This window comes from Chlorocebus sabaeus, chromosome 5 (assembly GCF_047675955.1).
Source record: "Chlorocebus sabaeus isolate Y175 chromosome 5, mChlSab1.0.hap1, whole genome shotgun sequence".
Lineage (NCBI taxonomy): Eukaryota > Metazoa > Chordata > Mammalia > Primates > Cercopithecidae > Chlorocebus > Chlorocebus sabaeus.
In genome coordinates, this window is record NC_132908.1 from 65,325,122 (window position 1) to 65,346,077 (window position 20,956).

At 50.7% G+C, this 20,956-nt stretch overlaps 1 protein-coding gene across 4 annotated transcripts in view; it reads right to left on the bottom strand.

Moving 5' to 3' along the window:
• Positions 1 to 20,956, bottom strand: part of SMPD3 (sphingomyelin phosphodiesterase 3) — a 91,806-nt gene that overhangs the window by 18,383 nt on the left and 52,467 nt on the right. The window contains exons 1-2 of one of the 4 annotated variants that reach the window (XM_007993850.3): positions 12,618 to 13,013; positions 10,192 to 10,253 (exon numbers count right to left, since the gene is read on the bottom strand). The exons of 1 other annotated variant lie outside the window; for it this stretch is intronic. The gene's annotated coding sequence lies outside the window, so the exon portion shown is untranslated. Of the gene's footprint in view, positions 1 to 4,965; positions 5,242 to 10,191; positions 10,254 to 12,617; positions 13,014 to 20,956 lie in introns of those variants that run through there. 2 more of the 4 variants (XM_007993849.3, XM_038007977.2) reach the window with 2 other exon arrangements.

Consider the following 20,956-nt stretch of genomic DNA (forward strand, 5'->3'; position numbering starts at 1 on the left):
AGTTTTTGCAGCTCAACCTCAGACTGCATTGTTCCCCCAGGGCTCCTTATTTTGAAGTCCACAGTCATCTGTGGGTTTGTCCCCTTTGTGAATCCTGGTGTGTGTGGCTTCCGAGGTTGCCCAGAATGACATCCCCGACACCATGCTCTCCAGGCCTGAGTTGGAGTCCTGATGCCTCCAGGTCGTCATGGGTCCTGGCAGGCCCCATGGTCACTCCTGAGCCCTGGGGTCAGTGTGGGAGGCCACACGGCACCCCAAGGCCGGGCTCCTGGGAGTCAACCCTGACCTAGAAAAGGAGACTTTAGACCTCCCTCAGCCTCACTGGCCACTGCTTAGCTTGGGCTTGGGACTCAGGGTGACCTGAGTGCAACCCTGCACTAGTCAGGACTTCCCACCTCCCAGGACGATCATGAGGACAGAAAGGGACCAGGCTGGTGACCTGGCCAGGCCCTGCTTCCTTCCCTGCCTGCTGTGCCCCTCCTGGTAGGACCTCCCAACCACTCCTCCCCTGAGGTTGGCCCCTGTGTGCCCTGTTTGCTCTCCCCAGCCTGTGGTCCTGGGCACGGTTCTGGGGGTCACTGGAGCCCACCCACAGAACTCTCAGGACCCTAACTGTCCCAGAGTGCCTTCAGGAGCCTCAGAGACGTCAGTCACACTGCTTATGCTGGAGCTGCTGGACTTCACTAGCTTGTTGCTGTTCCCTGCAGTGGGGACTGGACTGGGCCTGACTGTGACAAGGGGATTGGGCTTCAGGGAGCAGAGAACTCCATGGTTTGCAGGTTGACCCAAGTAGGAGGGGAACTTGCCCTGGGAGTTTGGGAGCCCAGACAACCCCAAGTCCATATGTGAGGGGAAGAAGTGAACAAGTCCTGGGCAGGACCCAAGAGGCCACAGCCCCAGCCACTCCTGGTGGGTGTGTGGCATTGACAGCCGGCAGCCACACACTGTGGCTGCTCCTGTGAGCAACTGATGATCTGCAGTCAGTCTGCAGCCCTGAGACCCCTGTTGCTGACATGTGAGCTGAGGCATCACGGCACGAACAGTGGGAGACTATGGCTGCTCAGAGGCCTGCACTGAGGCAGAGCCCCTCTCCCTAGATGCTGGCCTGAGGGCTCAGAGGGCAGCTGATCTGCCATCACCAGTGAAGGGTGATCCCAGGAATAAGGCCTGGCCAGGCTGGTCCCGTCTGGACAAGCCATGGTGGCCAGGAGCTCTGCTACTGGACGTCAAATACCACCAGCACCAAGACAGCCATCCCATTCGCCAGCTCCCTGGCAACAGACTTGCAGGTGTAATGGCACACAGGCTCTGCCTGCACAGTGGTGCAAAGGGTCCTAGGTGGATCCTGGCTTTGAATTTGAATTTCTCTGGTGGTGGGAAAGTGAACAAACCAGACCAGTTCTGCTGGTAAGGCAAGCCCTGGCCTCTATGAGGAAGCCTACATCATTTTCTAGGGATCTCTGAGTCTGGGGGGCTTCTGAAAAATTGAGGAGGTTTGGGAGTTTCCCCACCTTCGCACTAAGGTGAGGCCTATCTCCCCTCCACTGCCCTTTCCTCTGGCTTGTATGCTTGCTGACACCGCTCTTCCCGGCAGCAGGGCTGGGAGTCCCAGAGCAGACAGGCCTCCTCTGAGTCCCTGTTGTGTCCACAAGCTCATGTCTAAACAGGAGCTGCGCCAAGCCCCTGGTTTCCGCAGGAAAAGCCACGTGGATTGCTCCAATCCAATTACCCAAGGTGCTTGCATCCGCCTGCGGCACTGAGCTCAGGCCGGGCCATTTCTGCCTGGATGCCTGCTGCACAGGAGTTGGCATGGCAACATGAGCTCTGAGCTGCTGAAACTTAAGTCAACTCATGGCTGGGAGGACAGAAAGACAGAAGCGGATGCCTTTCTGAGTGATGCAGGTCGGACACATCCACGCTAACTCCCAAAAGCCACATCCCAGGCAGAATTGGGGTCTGGGGTCCGGCAAGAACACGTGTGCTGTGGCAGCGGCTCCTACAGACACAGGTGTGCCAGGTAAATGCCTGTTCATCCATCTAGATCCAAAGCACCTGCCTACTTCTCCCTGCAGTCCTCCGTGACCTGCACACCCCACGCACGTGCACACAGCCATGCCCCCACCCCCAGCGTCTGTCACTCTAATCAGGCACGTGTCTGTTTGCACGTCCTGGATGGAGCTCCAAGTCTTGGCACCACCACAAGTCCAAAGCCCACCCTGCTGCACTCCACAGCGAGGGCAGTGAGCCAGCCAGGCCACTCAGTACCAGCCCTCCTGATCTGGAAGGTCACAAAACCCAGCTAGACTACCCTAAGCTCTCCCTGAAACTCTTATTGGGCCCTTGAGGAAAGAGGCCTGCATTGTATCTGAGATGGAAGGCTAGGAACCTGAAGCTTCTGGAACCTTCTTTGAGAATGAATCTAGTTCAGAGGAAAACAGACCTTAGGGCTGGAAGGAAAGAGACCAAGTCCTAGAGACATCATTGAGCTCTGATCTCCCTGCAGCCGAAGCCAGCACAACCCTCAGACTTTCCAGTGAATGATTCAGCAGTTCCTCTTTTCTTTGCTCTAGTCCCTTTGAGTTGGTTTCTGGCATTTCCCACCGAAGGGATCCTGTCTCAGATATGCCAGCTCTGTGATCTTTCTAAAATGCAATTCTATCAGCTCCTCTCCTGTGCAAACCTCCTGTGGCTCCCCCTTGACGTCCCACTGGGCAAAGTGGAGGCTGCCCTGAGTCCTGGGAGGCCCTGCAGAACCTGGTGCCTCTGGCCTGTGCCTTATCAGCATCCCTTGGGAGACCACAGTGGCTCAGACACTGGGAGCACAAACTCTGGTGTTGGACATGCGGGGCCAGGTCGTCCTCCTGGATATTGGACAGGCTGCTCAACTGACTGTGCCTTAGTTTCCTCACATGTTAAGCCTTGGTAATAACCGTCTCAGGGTAGTTGCAGATGGTGCACATGCAGCACCGAGTGTGGTGCCTGCCTCATCTCTAGGATGCTTACTTTTATCATTTTGCTATCACTATTAATTCCCTTGCTGCAAAGGCCTGAAGATACAGCCAGAGCCTTCAAAGTCTCCTCCTCGTGAGGCTGGTTTGCCTTACAAAGAGGGTTCTCTGCTTTCCCAGGTGCATGGCGAGGACAGTACAGGGGACGACGTCAGGGCCTCCATCTCCTCGCAGGAGGTGATCAGAGCCATCTGTTGTGGGCTGCTTGTGCAAGCCCGAGGCACAGGCTTCTGCAGAAGCCAGGTGCAGGCAAAGGGGCCATACAATTTTCAAAAAGAAACTTCCCACAGGAGGTATTACTGCACTGTGTGATTTCTGAGAATAGGAACAGGCTGTGAGCAGCTCTGGGGCCTTCCTTCAATCAGCCAGCCTCGGCATTTCCCTGGTGAAGTCAGAAAGCCCAGATGAAGCCAACTCGGGCGTGATTGGAAAGCAAATCTCAAGCCAGGTGAGTGGTGCATTCCCTAGAGGCGCAACAGCCAACGTGATGATTCAAACAGCAGTACCCCTGGGTCCAGGACCTTGTGCCACGGTGACATGGGCAGTTGCACTGAAGGCATGGACCCCATCCTAGGGGGACAGCTGAGTTTGAAGACCTGACTGCCCACTCTCTACCACCTGCCACTCCAAAGTCATCTATTGGTGACCACAAAGGGTGCCAGCAAGGAGATGACTGGATGGAGGCTGACACCTAGACCCACATCTGAGCCACACCAGGCAGCACCTCCTCTCATTCCTGTGTTCTGCTCACGAACCCGCCTGGCGACCAGACTTACCTGCCAGTGTTTGCAAGGGCAGAAGCCCGCGGGGCTCCCACCAGTCCTATGCCCTCATGGAGGCTGAGCCCAAGATAGAGAGGCGGCCAGGGGCAAAGGCTTGCTTCAGGATGAAGATGGGGAACCTCCTCCAACTGGGGCAGCTCCAGGGCTGAGCTAGAGCAGTCCTGAGTCAGGAGGCTGCAGGCCACAGCTGAGCATCTAGCCAGGCAAGGCCTCCAACCTCAAGTGCTCTGGGCCTGAGTGCTGAGGCCTGTGCCTGGGCTGGGCCTTGCAAGTCGCCAAAGCAAGGGATCCTACCAAAGCAGGTCACGTCACCTGTTCCTGGCTGACCAGCACCACCTCCATCCTCAGGAGGCCCTCTGCCCTCAGCGCCACCTCTGCCTTTCACAGGAAGGAGACCAGGAGGGCCTTGCTTCTCTCAGGTTCTGCTGTTGAGGTTTCTGTCCCAGTCAAGTCCCTACTTCCCTGACACAAAGGCTGATGTTAATGGTTCATGAGCCAAACAAGGCTTGGAATATACTTTACTTAAGAGGGGATGACAGCATACTTTCTGTGGGAGTAGAATTTTAAACACAAGTCCACACAAATGCTAGGATTTAGGTAGACCCTGTGTCGGCTGCATTTCAAGTACAGCATTTCCTTCTGGAACGGATTGGCCGACTGCATGATGTGTAGGCATTTCAAGGCACCAGAGAACACAGATTAAGACGACAAACCTTCCTAAAACAGAACAGACGGGCTAACATTCTTCAGAACAGAATCATTTCACATTCAGCCTAAAGTTTTCTATGCAAAGAACATTTAACAAACTGAGTCCTAGAGGAAAATTTATGCAGAGCTTAAAAAGCAAGTGAGTGAGAATGAGTAAATAAAATCAGGTGTCAGCATTTCACTCACCCTCCCAGGCGGCTGGGCTTTCCGAACTGAAGCAAGGCCTCACTGCTGAGGGTTGAGGCCCCATCCTGAGCCCTTTTGGAGACCTCTGACCCCAGGCCACTGCTCTACACACGGCACCATGGAAGACCCTCCCTCTGCACACGGTACCATGAAAGCCCTTGGCTCTAAGAGAACCAGCCAGAACACCCTCCCCTTTGAGAGAGGATGCCCCAGCTCAGGCCCAACCAAGGGCTGCTGTACATCTGAAAGGGGAGGCCAGAGCTCTTTTCCCTTTAGTTTACCTGTACTTCCAAGCTGGGGACGGGACTCTTGCCTCACTTCCTCTGGCCCCTGGAGCACCTGGAACCTGATGTCCAGCCAAGAGGTAGGACTGCACTTCCTGGTCCCCTGGTGGTTGGGTGGGATCATGTGATGAGTTCTGACCAATGAGCTGTGAGGGAACGTGATATCGGGTATTGCTGCGCTTAAGTACTTAAACATTAGATGTGGAAACTTCCAGCGCTCTCTCCCTCTGCCACATTGACCTGCAGTGTTGGAGATGGTGGCTGCTCCGTCAGCCTCAGTCCAGAGTGAAGAGACACGGAGCAGGGCCCTAGCTAACCCACATGTAATGTGGGCAAGAAGAAAACCTTAGATTATAATCACCACGTGACCCATCCCATCCTGACCAACAGAGGACAGCTTCTGATTGGCTGTGTAATTAGTCAATTTACTTGATGCTGAAAACAAGCCTCATTATGGACAGCTCGCAGTTTCCCAAGAATGCAGCCAGATCTACCCTCCAAACCAATCCAACTCTTCCTGCTCTCAAGGATAATGAAGCAATAATGATGTTCCTTTGTCCTGAATCCAGGCCAGGTGGAAGACTCACTCCACACCCCCTCAATGTAGCCTAAAAAAGTCCATTCCTACCTACCTAAGTTCCTCTAGCACCACGAAGCATCAGGTGAGCTGAGTCTTAATCTTTTAATTTGTAGTGGAAACTTTCTGCTCAGAGAAGCAGTTGCTTTGGTGACACAGGTAGCACAGTAAATCCATAGACGTGGAGAAGTAAATCCACCAGAAACCTCTGCCAGGGGTCAGGGTATGGGTTGGTCACAGGGGCCAAGTGAGCCCTGCAGGGAAGGGGCAGGAGGCGGCACTGAGGGTCCTTTGAGGTGGACTCAGTGTCAGAGCCCAGAGGCCCAGCTTGGCGAGACACTGCAAGGTCTGACTGGCTGACAGTGTACCCAGGGCTGGCAGGGGCAGTGCTGGGCAGCAGCTGGTAAGCAGGGAGGCTGGGGGCACTGGGCGAGTCAGATGCAGCACCGTGGCTGCTCAGGATATTGCACGGAAAGGGCCTAGGGTTTCTGGCAGCAGAGACTTTGCCTATTAGATGTGTATAATTGAGGGTGGGGTGTCCCCTAGGGAGGGTGTGGAGATAGGAAGGTGGTGGGTATTGGGTGGAGCAAGCCATGCGCAAGGGAGAAACAGGTGTGGTGGTGGGACAGAAAGGGAACTGAGGGTGGATTCAGGGAGGTGGAGCCACTTAGGGAATCCTGCCTTGCCAGGGCCATGCCTTTGAGGACTGTAATGACTACCGGATCACTGACTGCAGACAAGGAGGCGTCCTCCAGGAGGGGCAGCTGGGGAACATGGGCCTGAGGGGAAGATGCCCCGCATTCACCTAGTTTGCCCCGAGTTAGGTTTTTGTTTGTTTGTTTGTTTTTGTTTTTTTGTTATGTTTTTTGTTTTGGAGAGGGAGTCTTGCTCTGTCGCCCAGGCTGGAGTGCAGTGGTGCAATCTCTGCTCACTGCAACCTCTGCCTCCCGGGCTCAGGTGATTCTCCTGCCTCAGCCTCCCGAGTAGCTGCGATTACAGGCATGTGTCAGCTAATTTTTTTTTTGTATTTTTAGTAGAGATGAGGTTTCACCATGTTGGCCAGGCTGGTCTCGAATTCCTGACCTCAGGTGATCTACCTGCCTCAGCCTCCCAAAGTGCTGGGATTACAGGCTTGAGCCACTGCGCCCAGCCAGGTTTGTTTAACTTAAATGCTTAGCCTGTCCGGATAGTATCCCACCTACACCGTGTAGAGCAAGCTGGCTCAAGTCATCCCTTCTGCTCAGAGCATGCCGGCTGCATCTGTATCCTGCACTCCAGAAGGGCTGGATATGTCCCCGCACTATGGGACTGCTCCTTCTCAGGGCCCTTGGGGGATCCCTCAGAGCCCCTCCCCTGCCCACTCCTTAGGGGCTGGACTTTCTCTTGCCTCTTCCCTCCCTTCTTGGCTGATCCCTTGTGGGTCACCTCTTTCCAGGGGACAGCCAGCCCAGGTATCTCCTGATCTCTGACCACATGTATTTGATTGACAACTCTACATCTTCCTCTAGAAGTTTATTACTCCTCCTCCCCCCACTTCCCCACATACAGTTCTGTCTCCCAAGTAGTTCTGGGCCCTGGATCTCCTCCATACCCTGTCTCCTCTTCCCAGCTTACAACTCTGCCCTCTAGTCCCCTGGATCCATTCCCACAGCCATATCCCAGTTCAGGCCTCGCCCTCTTCAACCTAGACACCGCAACAGATTCCACCTGATCTCCCTCGTCTGGCCCACCTGGCAGCTGGTGGGGTCTTTCTAAACTACACATCATACCACACTGCTCCCCTGTGGCCCTTCAGTAGTGCCTGCTGACTCCAGGAGGTTGCCCAGGCACCTAGGCAGGGAAGGGCAGGCGGCCTGATTGCTCTGTTTCCTCTTGCTCCTGGAGCTCCAGGGGCCCTGACACGAGCAGTCCCCAACTCTGCCCTTCCAGGCCTCCACACTTCTGTCGGGGCTGTTCCCTGATAGCTGTCATCTGTGTGAAGGAATGTGGAATCAGCAGAGGAGCTCAGGGTTCAAGATTCACAGAGATGATCCCTTTGTCAAAACTCAGCCAGCCATCCCGTGGCCCCTGGGATGACTAGAGGACCTTAGGCTGAGGTCAAACAGGCCCTTTCTGTCTTGATACCTGAGTGTTTCTGAGAATGTATTGCTCAAGCTTGCAGTCTGCATACTAGAAAGGTAGGTAACCAGCCCCTGATGGATCTGACACCTTCAGATCTATCAAGCTAGAAACAGAACTGAGAGACAGGAGGCTCAAGCTATGTCAGCAAATTCCATCCTTCAAAGCAGAAGGAGGGACGGCCTTGTGTGTGTGGCTCTGTGGGTTGTCTCTACAGGACCAGGGACCCTCCCCATGTGGAGCCCTGGGGTTGGGGGGTAAGGTGCTTGCCCACCCATCCCAACTTCCAGTCCCAGCAAATGAGGGTTCTGTTTTCTAACTCTGAGGCCACATGAGGAGAACAAAGCTTGTGCCCCCCACTCCCCCCGCAAGCACTCAGTATTTTATTCCACCACCTGACCCTAGCTGTGTGTAGAGTAGGCAGATAATAGGAACCCCTGCCAACTCAGAACAAGTGGCAGCCCTGCCCCCTGCTGACCTGGAGCTGCAGCCAGTGTGGGCTCATCTGAGGCCACCTGCGGCCTGCTTGGGACCTCAAACTCATTCCCTCCCTCCCTTTCTCTTTCCCTGCTGTAGCGGGGACACAGCTATGAACCAGTCCATGGCAAAAAGACAAGAGGGAGATTAGACATGAGCATCAGAAAGGCAGGAGTAACAGAGCCGCCTCTTGGGGACATCGGAGAAGGTGCTGCCCAGCACATACCTCAGAGAATATGTTTTTCACACGGGGGGTTCAGCTGCACTGCACAACTACCCCGCACAACTACTCCAAATGGGTACAGCTGGCCCCACTTACAGATGAAATGGAGACTCAGAGAGGTAAATGGCAGTCCCTGAGAGGTGCAGCCAAGTCACCTGACTCCAATTTCCTTTTTCTCCCTACTTTTCTTGCCAAGGCTGAATATAAGAGATATGCAAACATACCCAGAAATATGTAAATGAGCAGCATCAAGCACCACCCTTACTTCCAGGACAAGTTCTGGGGGAAGAGTAACATTCCCTACACTGTCTTTGTCCTTCCCCCTCAATTCCCACAAAACAAGACCTTTGCCTCTTTTTTCAGTCCCCTGAAGGTTACATTTGTCACCCACCCCCACTGAGCCATTGGTGAAAACTCCAATGATCTTCCTCCCTCCCTGCGAGCTGCTGGTCTCATCTGTTTCTGCTTTTTTTCTTCCATCCAGTCACCACCACCTTGGATCCCCAAATCTCCCTGCCCCCAGCCTGGTGACCACCCTGGCAACCCTGAAAACACTTAATTTGTCAATATTTGGGAAAGCGTGGGTTCTTACAGTGGTTTTGTTTTGACTCCCAGTCTGAGGTTCCTGACTGTCAGGGGTCACTAGTTTCTGCTTTTATTCCTGAGAATGGTCCAGTAGTCTGAATTACTTCTTTGGGATGGATTCAGGAGTAGAATTACTCAGTAAATTTTAAAGCTTCTGATACATATTGCCAAATTGCTTTCTACCAAGGTTCTGTCAATTTACTGATTGTTTGAGAATATGTGTTTCACAACATCCTTACCAACTCTGGGTTTTAACATTAAAAAAATGTTATTTTGGCCGGGCACAGTGGCTCATGCCTGTAATCCTAGCACATTGGGAGGCCAAGGTGGGCAGATTGCTTGAGCCCAGGAGTTGGAGACCAGCTAAGGCAACATGGCGAAACCCAGTCTCTGCAAAAAACGCAAAAATTAGCCAGGTGTGGTGGCATGTACTTGTTGTTCCAGCTAATCAGGAGGCTAAGGTGAGAGGAACACTTGAGCCTAGGAAGTAGAGGTTGCAGTGAGCTGAGATCGCACCACTGCACTCCAGCCCCAGAGACAGTGAGACAGGTCTCAAAAAAAAAAAAAAAAAAAAAAGTTGTTGATAGTTTAGTGGGCAGTGGTATCCGGTTACATTTTCAGAATGCTTAATTTGTATTCCTTTTATGAAGTGCTGCTTCAAATCCTTTTCCCATATATTGAAGGAGTTAGTATTTTCTCCATAGATTGGGTGCACTCCACTTGAGTCAGGTTCGGGATGGGACCCAGACGGTCAGCTCCAAATCGCTTACCCCAGAGTGGTGGTTTTCAAACATTTTAAAAAGCAGGAGAGCCTTTTCTTTTTTCTTTTTTTTTTGAGACGGAGTCTCGCTCTGTCACCCAGGCTGGAGTGCAGTGGCCGGATCTCAGCTCACTGCAAGCTCCGCCTCCCGGGTTTACACCATTCTCCTGCCTCAGCCTCCCCAGTAGCTGGGACTACAGGCGCCCGCCACCTCGCCTGGCTAGGTTTTCTTTGTATTTTTTTTAGTAGAGATGGGGTTTCACCGGGTTAGCCAGGATGGTCTCGATCTCCTGACTTCGTGATCCGCCCATCTCGGCCTCCCAAAGTGCTGGGATTACAGGCTTGAGCCACGGAGAGCCTTTTCTTAATCTCACACAGCATCTCTTTATAAAAACACTAACAAGAAGCCCGTGAGGAAAGGCTTGGAACCCTCCCTTGCCCACCCCCACCCCACCCCTCTGGTTCCAGAAGCCTTGGTTTTACCTGAGGAGGGGCCACTGGGACCTCGTTGTCCTTCTCTCTGAAGAAGAGCTGTCACCACAGACCTGAAAGGAGATGAGCAGTTCACAGGGGTGCCCGGAACAATCTCCAGAGCTCCCCTAACAGCCACCAAGCAGCCCAGAACAGGTGAGCCAGGTACAAAGACCAAGGGGCCCCACCTGCGCCCAGAGGCACTGCCACACCCTCCACGTCGCCAGGGCGCGGGTGTGTGCCCGGCAGTTCCAGTGGACGAAGTGCAGCCCCAGTGGGTGGGGCCTGAGGTTTGTGTGACGGATTTTCAGGGAGGACGGTTGCCAAGAGGAGAGGACTCTGAGGGTGGGATGGATGAGCCCTCCACGTGGACCCCGGGACCCAGGCCGGGCCCAGGGGTTGCAGGGGTGAAGGTGGAGGGTGGGGAAGAGGTGAATTCAAAAGCTCCAGCCGCAGGGCCCAGGTTTAATCTGATAGGAGAACCAGAACAATCAGAGCTTTGAGAGCTTTGTGCAATCTCTGCTTCCCTAAGATACTGAGGGTAGGGGACAGCTGAACCCAGGCCAGGGAAGAGGGACAGTGGCCACTGGGATGGGGTGGATTAGGGGAGGAAGAACAACACTGAGAGGAACCAGAGGGATGTGGTGGCAGGTAAGGGGGAGCAGATCAGTGGAAGGGAGGCTCAGCGGGACACTTGGTGAACCCAGAGGGGTCTTTGAAGGGGACAGCTAGGAGGGAACTCATGTGACCCTAGGGCTTTGGACATGATGTCACTGGCTCCCCGCACCCCTTGCTGACTGAGGTGAGGGATCCTGGCACTATGCTCTGGGGACGCTGCCCTCCACACTTGGGCCCCAGTCCCAGTTCGTAGTCCCCGCCCTTGCCGGCTAGTCCCGCCCCTGATCCCTGGCCCCAGGCAGCTCCCTGAGCCCGCTGGCCCAGTTCTAGGCCTCATTCCTACTAACCTGCCGAATCCTTGGCTCCAGGGCCTGCCGCTTCTCAGGCCCAGTCTCTACTTTCAAGTTCAGCACCCCCGGCCCAACGCCTAGTGCAGCCAGGGCTGTCCTTGTGTGCTCCACCTTCTTAAGCCAGTCCCATGGCGCGGCCCAAAGCCCTCTTACCACTCCTCCATCCAGAGTAGGGTGACCCATTACTCTTCATACCCCATCCCTTATGTACACTTATTTTGCAAATCACCCAAACAGTGTTTCAGAAGAATCTGAAAGCCGAGGCCCCGTCCATTCTCTGTCCCCTAGCCGAAGATGTTGCAGCAGTGCTGGCAGGAGCGTCTCCTCCACGGCAAACAGTTGGCTCCCTTCTGACTAGGAATTTGCGCAGAAAAGCCTTTGGCTCCAATGAGACCCGGTTCTGGTCTAGGCCATTGGTCTTGGGCAAGTCGTTTAACCTCTGAGCCCCAGAGGCTCCCTCCTCTGTAACATTAGGGGCCACTATAAGATCTTGGATGGCCATGGCCAGGACCAAATGAGCACCGGCATTTGGTGCCAGATCAGAGTGGGAAGAAGGAAGCCAGAGCCCCCCAGGTCTATGCTCTGCATGTGGTGACCTGGCTTCCCCAGGAGATCTTATGTTCATGTGGACACCCTGGCTTTTGCCTTCAGAGCCAAGTACCTGGCAGGATCCCTCCCCACCCATAGCCTGGGGAGTCCAGCCTGCCGGGAAGCGGAGGCTGACCTGCTGTCCCAGTCTGTCCTCTGTCCCTGGGACTCCTGCCTCTTCACCCACAGTTGGCTGACAACCTGCATGCACCTCTGTCCTTCACCCTCTTGCTGGACTGACCTGACCCAGGTCACAGGCTTGCAAGCATCTGGCATTAGACATAAAGGAGGCAGGCCACTCCTAGCCATTTGGGCCTGTGTGACTCCCAGCCCCCACTGCCCTCTCTCTAAGTGGGGAGGAGCTCACCTCTCATCCCTGAGTGAGAAGTTTGTCAAGCAGGATCTTTGGCCTCCGACATTTCCCAAACTGTCCCCCACCAGCTGCACAGCTGCACAGCCCCTCCCCACTCTCCACCCCACCTCCCATGCCCTACCAACTCTTCTGAAAACTCCCTGCATGTTTTTTTCAAAATAGAATTAAATAACAAGAACTGACTATTTAGGGAGGGGTTCCTGAGGGGAAATGGAATCTCGACAACCTTGAAATTATAGGCCCTTCTCTTTTCTCAAAGAAAAGAGAAACACGTCAGATCATTTGATATTCTGAGCCAGGCCTTGTTTTAAAATATGCTCTCCCCCTATCCTTTCACGAACCACAGACTTTTTCCCTCTTTGAAAATAAGATCACATCAAGGTAGGGATTAGAAATGGGAAAAATTCAATCAGAGCCTCCCTCAGCCAGCTACCCATCTCAATATACTCCCAGGTAAGCAGAATCAGCTCCTGCTCCAAACCTGCTCAGCATCATCATTCAAAACGCACCGGTAGGAAATGGTGAAACAGAAGAACCTTTCATCCCGGCTGAGCAGGGCCTGCAGTGCTGCTCTCCTGGCTCCGGCAGCTGGCTTGTGCCTGGGCCGAGTCAGGCCTCTGGTTTAAATAGGCAGTGGGAGCAGAGCAGGGAGGGCCTAGGGGGTGGGTGTGGAAAGTGGGCCATTTACCTAGCACAGCAAGGCAGTGTCTGGAGCCAGCAGTGGTCCCAAACACGCGCCTGCCTGCCTGCCTGTCCACCAGGAGGCCTCAAGCCCACAGGCCCCAAGACCGCAGACCAGCACCTGGGGTGACCCCTGATGGATGTGCAGCTCCAAGGGAGACGTCCCTAGATGCACTGAGCTTGGTCAGGTTCCTGGATACTTCCACCTCTCCTCTGTAGCAGAACCAGCTGTGGAGATGGATGGACGTGTTCCCCAGGGCCTCTCTCCAAGCCTCAGTTTCTGCCTTAAAATGAGGATAACACTGACTTTACAGGTCCAGAAATAATGTTTGCAAAGCGCCTGGCACCTAGGAGGTTGATTTATTTACCCACATGGTGATACTGGGGCCAGCTACCTTCGATGAGGCTGGAGCCTAGAGGTTTAGTAATGTACCCAAAGTCACACAGCCTTCCATCTGACTGTCAGTGTCAGACCTCATGCAGACCTGGGGCCTCCCAGCCTCATGCTACAGTTGAAGTTTGGGGTGAGTGAGGGTGAAGAGCAGTTGCTCACCTTGGGGAAAAATCTTGATTGAACCCTAGTGAAGGGGTTACCTTTAAGCCCCCAGTGTTACGGGAAGAGGGTCCTGATCCAGACCTCAAGAAAGGGCTCTGGGACCTGGCACAGGAAAGAGTTCAGGGTGAGTCCACACAGTAAAGTGAAAGCAAGTTCATTAGAGAAGAAACAAAAGAATGACTACTTCATAGAGCAGCCCTGAGGGTGCTGGTTGGCTATTTTTATGGTTATTTATTGATAGTGTGTTAAACGAGGGGTGGATTATTTATGACTCTTCCAGGAAAGGGGTGGGCAGCTCCTGAAACTGAGGGTTCCTCTCCTTTTTAGACCATATAAAGCCAAGTATGACTTCTGGAACATTGCCCTGGCATTTGTAAACTGTCATGGCGCTGGTGGGAGTCTCTTTTGCCATACTACTGCATTATACTTAGCATATAATGAGCAGTGAGGACAACCAGAGGTGGTTTTGGTCACAATCTTGCTTTTGGCAGGTTTTGGCTAGCTTCTTTACTGCATCCTGTTTTATCAGCAGAGTCTTTGTGACCTGTATCTTGTGCTGACCTATCTCATCCTGTGACTAAGAATGCCTAACCTAGGCTGGATGTGGTGGCTGACGCCTGTAATCACAGCACTTTGGAGGCTTAGGCAGGCAGATCTCTTGAGCTCAGGCAGGAGTGAGACCAGCCCGGGCAACACGGTGCAACTCTGTTTCTAAAAAATATACAAAAACTAACTGAGTGTGGTGGTGTGTGCCGGTAGTCCCAGCTACTTGCACTGTTGAAGTGGGAAGATCGCTGGAGCCCAGGAGTTCGAGGCTGCAGTGAGCTGTGATGGCGCCAGTGCACTCCAGCCTGGGTGACAAAGTGAGACCCTGTCTCAAAATAAACAAAGAATAAGAATTCCTAACCTTCTGGGAATGCAGCCCAGTACGTCTCAGCCTCATTTTACCCAGCACCTATTCAAGATGGAGTTGCCCTGGTTCAAACACCTCTGACGCCAACACCAAGGCAAGGGGGGTGGCATGGTTGAACAGGCATGGTCAGGCATCCTGTCTGCATTTGGGTGAGACCCTGGGGGAGAGGTGCAGAAGTATCCCAGAGTAGCTGCTAGGGATGGTTGGCGAGAGGAGCTGCCCTTCAAACCTCCTAGGTCTCCGAGTAACACTCTAGGGTGGGGAGTGTCTCACCTGGTTTGTTCAGCTTGATCTTCCAGTGAGTGGGACAGTGCCCCCACCTCAGTGAACAAAGATTAGGACATAAGCTAATGGGGAATTAAGACAAAGCAGTAGTTTGTCATTTTATGCTTGAAAAAGTTCTGCCCTTAACAGTGCAAATAAATCTGCTAGTAAATAATTGAAGTCACATGAGGGAGCTGTCTTTAACAGGAAAAGTACACATTTTCATTTTGATTAACAAAATGTTAACTCCTCATTTCCCTCAAAGAAGCAGCAAAACAGAGGGCCTGGATCTCTGTTAGTTGGACTCAGTAGGGAGATCAACTTGCCTATAAATACTGAAGAAGATGAAGTTGAAGTTATGATTACATATGAAGCCCATTCATCTGTCAGTCATTAATTGTTATGTATATTGTGGACCTGACACCCTTTCAGAAGTTTGGATTACAAAGGTGAGAGACACACTTGGAAAGACTGTGCACTTCAGAGACCCATCTAGGTTCAAACCTGGCCCTGGGCAACACTGGGCCTTCGCTTAGTCTCTGTGAGCCTTGGGTTTCTACTACTTTGCAAGGCTGTTGGGAGAATTAGATGAGATGATATTGGTGACAACTCTTTGTAAGCATTCAGTGATCAGTTATCCATTTGGAAAGATAATTCTGCAGGGAGCATGGGGTAGGCAGGAGGGGAGACAAGCAGGAAGGCCAGTGCAGTAGGCAAAGCAGGGAGATGGAAGGGCCAAGGCAGTGGGAAGAGAGAAGGGTCACATATATGGGGGACATCTAAGAGGATAGAATGGTGTTATGGACTGAATGTTTGTGTCCCCAACAAATTTATATGTTGAAGCCCTAAACCCACTGCATGGCTGCATTGCAGGCTTTAAGGAAGTATAGATGGTCTCTGACTTACGATGGTGTGACTTAAGAATTTTCTACTTTTCCTTTTTTCTTTTTTGAGACAGAGTCTCACTCTGTTACCCATACTGGAGTGCAGTGGTGCCATCTTGGCTCACTGCAAGCTCCACCTCCCGGATTCAAGCGATTCTCATGCCTTAGCCTCCCAAGTAGCTGGGATTACAGGTGCCCACCACCACATCCAGCTAGTTTTTGTATTTTTAGTAGAGACAGGGTTTCACCATGTGGTCCAGGCTGGACTCAAACTTCTGACCTCAGGTGATCTGCCCACCTTGGCCTTCCAGAGTGCTGGGATTACAAGCATAAGCCACTGTGCCTGGCCAAGATATTTCAACTTTTCAATGGTGCCAAAGTAAGAGACATTCCATAGAAATTGTACTTTGAATTTTGACCTTTTCTTTTTATTATTTTAATTTTTTTATCATAAAATGTTAGTTATTATTATAAAATAGACTTTGTTGGATGATTTTGCCCAACCGTAAGCTAATGTGAGTGTTTTGAACATGTTTAATATAGGCTAGGTTAAGCTATAATGTTTTCTAGTTTAGGTGTATTAAATGCATTTTCAAGGAACTGTATTTTCAACAAAAGATGGGTGTATAGGGATGTAACCCCATGATAAGTTGAGGAGTATTTGTAATTAAGTTTAAAAGTGGTCATAAGGATGGGCCCCTGATCTGATAAGATTAGTGTTCTTATAAGAAGAGATGCCAGGCCAGGTGCGGTGGCTCACACCTGTAATCCTAGCACTTTGGGAGGCCAAGGTAGGAGGATCACTGGAGGCCAAGAGTTCGAGACCAGCCTGGCCAACATACGAAACCCTGTCTCTACTAAAAAGACAAAAATTAGCTGGGTATGGTGGCGTGCGCCTGTAGTCCCAGTTACTTGGGAGGCTGAGGCACACTTGAACACGGAAGGCGGAGGTTGCAGTGAGCTCAGATTGTGTGACAGAATGCGACGCTGTCTGGAAAAAAAACAAAAAAAAAAGAGAGAGACGCTAAAGTGCTCACATGAACCAAGGAAAAGTCATATGTGGACTTAGTGAGAAGACAGCTATCTACAAGCCCAGAAGAGAGCCCTTACCAGAAACTGAATCAACCAGAACATTGAACTCAGATTTCTAGCCTCTAACCTATAAGAAACTAAATTTCAGTTGTTTAACCCACCCAGTCTGTGATATTTTGTTATGGTAGCCCAAGCAGACTTATTCAAATGGATGGGGACCAAGGGGTACCTGGGTAACATGAAAATGGACCAGGAGGCTGGGCATGGTGGCTCATACTTATAATCCCAGAACTTTGGGAGGCCGAGGCAGGTAGATCACTTGAGGTCAGGAGTTCAAGACCAGCATGGCCAACATGGTAAAACCCCATCTCTAGTAAAAATATAGAAATTAGCTGGGTGTGTTGGTATGACCCTGTAGTCCCAGCTACTCGGGAGGCAAAGCCAGGGGAATTGCTTGAACCCAGGAGGTCAAGGTTGCAGTGAGCTGAGATGGCACCACTGCACTCCAGCCTGGGCGATGGAGCATGAGACTGTGTCTCAAATAAACAAAACAAAAACAAAAACAAAAAAAACAAAAAGGAAAATGAACCAGGAATTTATTCAGAGGTCTCCTGATTCAGGTAACTGTATGGCTAGTGAAGTTGTTTGCTGGCAGTGAGGGTGGGTGAATGAGTGAAGGCAGGGTTTGTGGTGTTGAATGACATTTGCATAGACATATCCAGACAGAAGTGGGATATTCAGACCCAGAACTCAGAGTTGAGGTCCAGATTGGAGCAGGTTTGAGAATTATTCGTGTGTAGGTGGACTCTTGGGAGTGACTACATTTTGTCAGATCACTTACTCTTTCTTTCTTCTTCAATTGGTCCATTCTAATTCTAATTTCTTGTTATGTAAGATAGCTTTTGTCTTTTATATTTTTGTAAAAATCAGATATTCTCCTTTGCTTTAAAAAAGTACAGTTGTGCACAACTTTCCCCAATTTTTACATGACTTTGTTTTCCCCTACTTGTAGAGAACAAGTCTTGTTTAGGAGCATAACTGATGTGGTTAGAATCTACTTGTGCAGTTAGAATTGCACATTTTTTTGAGGCTCATTTTGTCTTCAATATTTGTGATGTCAGTTCTCCTGTCATTCTTACACAATATCAGAAGAACATATCTCCTTTCACTTCAGCTTTCACTTCAGCTTATTGGATAATTTATAATGCAAAATTTAAACCAGCAAATGCTTATTTCTTTCCCTCAGAGTTGAATTTGAAAGGCACAGTGTGTTTTCTTTAGTTCTAGGCTGAGCTATTTTTTCATTTCTGGAAACTTATATTATTTCTTTTTTTTTTTTTTTTTTTTTGAGACGGAGTCTTGCTCTGTCACCCAGGCTGGAGTGCAGTGGCCGGATCTCAGCTCACTGCAAGCTCCGCTTCCCGGGTCTACGCCATTCTCCTGCCTCAGCCTCCCGAGTAGCTGGGACTACAGGCGCCCACCACCTCGCCCGGCTAGTTTTTTGTATTTTTTTAGTAGAGACGGGGTTTCACCGTGTTAGTCAGGCTGGTCTCGATCTCCTGACCTTGTGATCCGCCCGTCTCGGCCTCCCAAAGTGCTGGGATTACAGGCTTGAGCCACCGCGCCCGGCTATTTCTTTCCTGATGTCTTCTTTATGTGTTCCTCGTCCATTCATCTCTCTCTTCTAGGACTACTTTAGGGCTGTGATACAATTTTTCCATTTTCCAAATCAGTTATTTGCTCCTCTGTTTTCTTTGTCTACATTTTAGGTTTCTTGTCTTACCTTATCCTCAACATAACTAATTTCTTTGTTCTATTTGTTTCTGTTAATGCCAATTACTACTTCCAGGTGTTTTCCAATTCTTTTATCATTTTCACCATGGAATTAAGGCTATTGTTTTTTCTGATCTGTTTCTGTTAGTATTTTGTTGTTGTTGTCATTTATTTCTTTCAAAGTAGTTATAATCCAGTTCATCTCCTTTGTTCCTTCAGATTCCATCATTTAAAAAACAAATTAATTGACATTTATTGGGTGCCTACTGCATGCAGACACTGCTGCTCATCATTTAGCACTTGTAACTGTCTGCTTTCCTTCTTAGTACAGCAGGATTCAGAATTCTTCAGTCACAGCTGCTTTGGGCAGGTTCTGATTAATTAATTCATTTATTTTCTCTTGTTCCCCAAAAGATTTAAGATAACTTAAACTGTATCCTATGCACAGTATGAGACTTTGTTTGTTTGTTTGTTTAAATAGGGAATTAGAGCTAAGGGAAAACAGAAAAAACAAGAGGCAATCAGGCAGAGCTAGAGATACAGAGAGAGTGAGTGAGGTGAAATCTCATTCCAATGGTGGCCTCAGGTGGGCACAGAGATGTGTTTTATGACTGAGGCTTGTCCTATTGATTTTTGTTGGTGGTGTTGAATGACCCTTTGTTTTAAATTCTTGCTTGAATGGCTGCAGTGCAGAAGAGGCCCCCATGGCATCACTCCCTTGGCTAGCCCCCCTGGGTGGGAAATGCTTATATATATCTTTCCCAAGGGGGACGGAATTGAAAAGAAAAGGAAAAAAAAAAAAAAGAGGCAGGATTATAGGTCATATGTGGGCTGGGGGCACATAAATAGTGTAACAGTGACCCCCAACCTCATGGTTCACCTTCCAAAACTCAGTATTGATTGAGCTACTCATTAGCCGTGTATTTCCTGTGCTCAGAATCAGAGATTTTCCCTGTGTTGGGTGGCAACTGTAATCTGGTCGAGAGGAAGGCTTTTCAGGGGCTCTCTGTTCCCACAGAACTCGAGAGTGGCCTCATTTCACACTTCTTGGGAACTAGTTTTTCGAGTGACAGATTGATTGGTGTATGGGTGGTTACCAAAAAAGATTCTATTTTATTAGCTGTTTGTCTTGCAAAGTTAAATAGTTTTTTAAACTTTATCAAAATGTCATCATCTCCAGGGTTTAAAGCGTGCCCTCTGGCTTTGAGGGAAGATCTCAGTCCCATAGGTGAGTCCCATAGCCATCGTGTCCCAGTTTACCTCAAGTCATTGAGCAATGAGCCTGAGATGGGGCAGGTGAGTTCAGGCCTGTGGCTGCCCTAGTCTGGGCCCACTTAGGGGGTGACCCTGAGTGGCAGCTAGCTGAGCACCAAGGTGACAGACAGCTCTAAATTTCATCCCAGTGTCTAAACTGTCTTAAAAAAATACATCAAGGGAAAAGTAAAATCTAGACATTCCTGTATATGAGAGACTATGTATATAGGTAATGTTGCTTTTCTGTTGAGAAGGAAATAGAAAACATTTCACTTATTCTTTTTTTTAAATTAAAAATGAGGAATATATCAAACAATGAAAAAGATTTTGGTTTCCTATTGTGGCAGTTAAAGAAAAGAGACAAACGACTGAAAGTGGTTGAGGGAAGGCAGGGAGCAGAGTCCTGTCTCATGGGTGCCTCAGCTCAGTGTGCGTAGCCTGGGCAGCCCAGCCCTGCCCTTCCAGCCTCAGCAGGTGCAGCCCCTAGTTGTCTACTCTGTCCTTGGCCCCTCCCTCAGCCCCAAGTGTCCTGTCCAGAGTCAAGGCCAATTGCTCCTAGTTCCTGAGTCCATTTCTAGTCCCTACTCCCAACCTTTCCCTGGCTGTCATCTCCACCAGGGCCTTCTCCTGTCTTGCCTGCATTGAGCCCCTTCCCTCCCAGTCGGGCCGAAGTCCGTGATCCCTACCACCAGCAGCTCTGAGCTCATTCTGCCCTTGTCGAGCATCTCCAGATCTCCCTCTACCCCCAGGATCAATCCTTCTACCTGTCCTGGCTTGAGGGCACCCAGTGACCAGGCCCCGCCCTCCCCAGCCTCATTTGTGCCCCTCCCTTTCTCCCACTGATTTGATCTGACGGCCCCGACCTCTAGCGTTCACTGTTCCTGGAACATACCATGCTCTTTCACGCCTCCATGCCTTTGCACATGCTGTACCCTGTGTCTGGAACACCCTGGTGGTCCAGCTCCTCCAAGGCTCGGCTTTAAAGCTTCCAACCCCCTCCCCTCAGTCTCACACCCCAGGGCTTTGTACTCCAGGCAGCCTAGAGCCCCCTCAGCTCCAAGCACAGGGCCCAGTCCCTGATAGAGGCCTTCCGGGAACCTTGCTGGAATCAATAAAGTGATTTCTAGCCAGGCGGGCATGTCCATCACCAGAAGCTTCGATTCCCTTTGTACACACCAGGGGGCACAGCAGGAGCTGTGAGAACTACTCCCAACTGTTTGAATTAGTGCCTCAATGAGGCTACTTTCTCGTAAAACAAAAGAAAACAAAACGAAAATGCAACATGGAGACTTGAAATCTAAAAACTGTGTGAACTCACGTGTATGTCATGAGTGCCTATAGCTTACTGGAATCATCATCTTCATCAATATGATTATATCAAAAATGTTTTGGGGCACCCACTGTGTGCCAGGCACTGTGTTCAGAGCATTCCATGCACAATGTCTTGTTTCATCCCCTAAGCAGCCTGGGGAGGGTAGGTATTATCGATCC